Here is a 3,233-nt window from a genome sequence, read left to right as displayed (position 1 = left end):
ATGGCCGTTGAAGTCGCCCATGATTATGCAGGGCTTTGGGAGTTGATCGTATAAGTTCTGAAGATCTGATAGGCGAACAGTTGAGGTGGGAGGGAGATAGAGGGAACATAGTGTAAACCCTATGTTCAGAGTCATGCGGACAGCGACAGTTTGTAGGTTGGTGTTAAGTGGAACAGGGCTATGGAGGATGCCCTGCCTCACCAGGATAGAAGTGCCTCCTGTAGCTTGTACACCGGGAGGAGAAAAGGAGTGGTAGGAACTGTACCGACGGATGTCAAATTTATCAGTCCTTTTTAGGTAGGTTTCTTGGAGACAAAACGCGGATGGTTTGAAGTCTTGAATCAATAACTGTAATTCATTATAATTATTCTTAAGTCCTCTGCAATTCCATTGGATCATGTTTTGTGGATTCATGGTGCTTTCCACTGGTGACATGTCACGTGAACGTGAGAAAGCGTTTGATGAACTCCTATTGGTGTCTGGTGGAGATGGAGTTACCTCCATATCCAGAGGGCCAAAGGAGTTATGGACCTCGATGGGGACCTCTGAGGGAGAGGTGGCCTTTGCTTTTGTGTTTGGCGGTTGTTCAAGTTGCTTTAGTCTCTCTAGCCTCTTTTTTTCCCTTTTTCTGCGCGCAGTTTCTGTTACTGGTTTTAGCATTTGTTCTGGTGTTTGTGATTCAGAGGTTTTGACTTTTGGCGTTGGAGATGGAGTGGCTGAGATGGGCTGAGTTGTGTTGAGTTGAGTTGGCTGAGAAGACATGATCCATGTCAGGTCGGTCTGACATGAGATGGTTGCAGTAGTGATAGAAGGACGGGAGACAGCAGAAGAGTAGGTGATGGTTGAAGGGGTTGCAGTTAAACTTGCAACCCTCTTCTTTGCTTCATGAAAGGAGATATTTTCTTTGTGCTTGATCTTTAGGATCTCGGATTCGCGTTGCCACACCGGGCAAAACTTGGAAGAGGCCATATGGTTACCACCGCAGTTTGTGCACTTCACTTCCTTAGTACAGTCGTTGCCCTCATGCTTGTCACCACAGCGATAACAAACAGCAGAGGAACGACAGGACTTGGATCCATGTCCGAACTTTTGGCAGTTGTAGCACCGGAGTGGATTGGGCACATACACCTCCACACCAATGCTACAATAACCAGCTCTAATCGAGTCAGGAATGTTTGCTCGCGCGAATGTGAAGAGATAGGTGTTCGTTGGTTGAACAACACCGTCCTTTTTGAAGGTGAATCGTTTTACGGCTGTGACGGATTGCTGAGAGAGTTCTTTGACAATTTGTTCTTCAGTCATGTCAGACAGGCATCGAGCTCTGTCCCGTAAAATCCCTCTACACGAGTTAAGTGTTTTGTGTGCTGAGACAGCGACCTTGATATTGACAAATTCTTGTATTTTGAGAAGATTCAAGGATTGTTGTTTCCGGGTACATTCTATCAGGAGAGAGCCAGATCGGAGCTTTTTAACATTGGCAACCTCTCCGCAGATACCAGCGATACCTTTGGTTATTGCGAAAGGATTCAATTGCAAAGGTTGCTTGTCACAAGCCTCAATGATCAGGAAGCGTGGCCAGTAGTCAGGTCGGAGGGGCGTACTCTCGTCAGACGAGGAGTTGTCAGTATCCATGTGTCTTCGTTTTGAACCGGGGTATTGGGAAGCCATGTCTTGAGTAATGTGGTTCGGCATCCCCTCTCCCCACCCACCATGGAGTGTCAACAAGGACGATCTTATATTGCAGCGGATCTCCAAGCTGCAAAGACCAGGGATAAGGGGGTTTTATACTCCAGCGAATTTGACATGAAATGCTGTAGCTGCCTACCAGATTAAAGGTCAGGATAGTTCTGTCCATGACAATCAATTGGAGACGTACAGAAATCGGAGGTCAGCATCACCAGATTGGCCCATGAGCCACCACTTTCTGTGCATGGGTCTGCGAGGCTAATTTGTTTTGGTAGAATATTAGTTAACATTTTGAACATGGCCAAAAGTGTTGTGTAATACCAAATTTTGTATAGACATTCCATGCACAGGGCAAGGCGTGACCAGCCGATTGGTAGAATCGGGCCTATTCTACCACCCGTCTAGGCAAAGTTAGGGTTGAAGTGGTGTGTTGGATTAATTGAACACTTTTGCCGGTTCCGTCATCCTCAACCACCAGACTCCCTTCCTCTGCCGACACAGGGATGCAACCCACAGCAAACGGGTTGCCCAGTTTGGTCGCCTCTTACGACCAGCAATGGGGTGCTGAGGACCTATTCGACCCCGGGTCCACACGGGGGCAAAGAGCCATTGGCGTTACCCAGCACCCACCACGAGGAGGTTGAAATCATGTGATAGTTCGTATTTGTGGAACCCATTTTCAGAACAGTTAGAGCATCTATATTTGTCTAATGTTTTCGAATGAAGAAAGAAGACAGTCTGTGTAATTGTCACATTAATGTGTCATTTATGCTCCTTTGAAGAAGAAATGCCACATCATCTAACTTTGTTGATGATGAAGCTTTATGTGTATGAACACATAGATCTCTTTCAAGAGTTTGCAAGTATCTGTGCATAGTAAACAAACTGTTCTAACATCTTAAAAAGATATATAATTTATCAATTCTGAAACAGACTCTTGCAAACTCTGTACGAGATGTATGACGCCAGATATATCACAACTAATGGTGTTTATACACGATGAAGTTATTCTGAAATTATACTGCTTCTTTCTTGCAATTGTCTCTTGAGATGAAGCTTGTAATTTGAAACATAACTCTGCACTCTTGTTGCACTGTTCATTGAATGTCCATTTTGCTTTGACAACTTCAGGATCATCAGAAATTCAGGATGTTGTCAATGAAAGTGTCTTTCAAAGAGACATATTTTTTTACAAGAATGTAACAGAAAACTATCCTTGTAACATCTATACAGAGATGGAATGTTTAACTCAGATAAGATCAATGGTGAATTCTCCAAAGAGATCTCCCATGCTGACCCCTCTCAGGAAGTCAACGCATCGGTCATGATCGCCGCTAGGAAGTAACATGGCGGACTGCGGGCGAGAAAGTGAGACGTATTGGGACGTTGGCATCAAGACAGGGTGAGTACCAGATTGGGGGAAGAGAAGGTGAATTTGTGGTAAGTTTATTATGGATGGATAAACAACAGAGAGAGGCGATACCCTCTTGTGGCGAGTGACGGCCATAGTGACACCTCGAAAATAGTGTGTCCCCAGTGGCACGGAT

The sequence above is a fragment of the Haliotis rubra genome, unplaced genomic scaffold, assembly GCF_003918875.1.
Source record: "Haliotis rubra isolate DU_JTF1 unplaced genomic scaffold, ASM391887v1 Scf396, whole genome shotgun sequence".
Lineage (NCBI taxonomy): Eukaryota > Metazoa > Mollusca > Gastropoda > Lepetellida > Haliotidae > Haliotis > Haliotis rubra.
The sequence above is the reverse complement of the archived record's forward strand: the minus strand, read 5'-3'. Positions refer to the sequence as shown.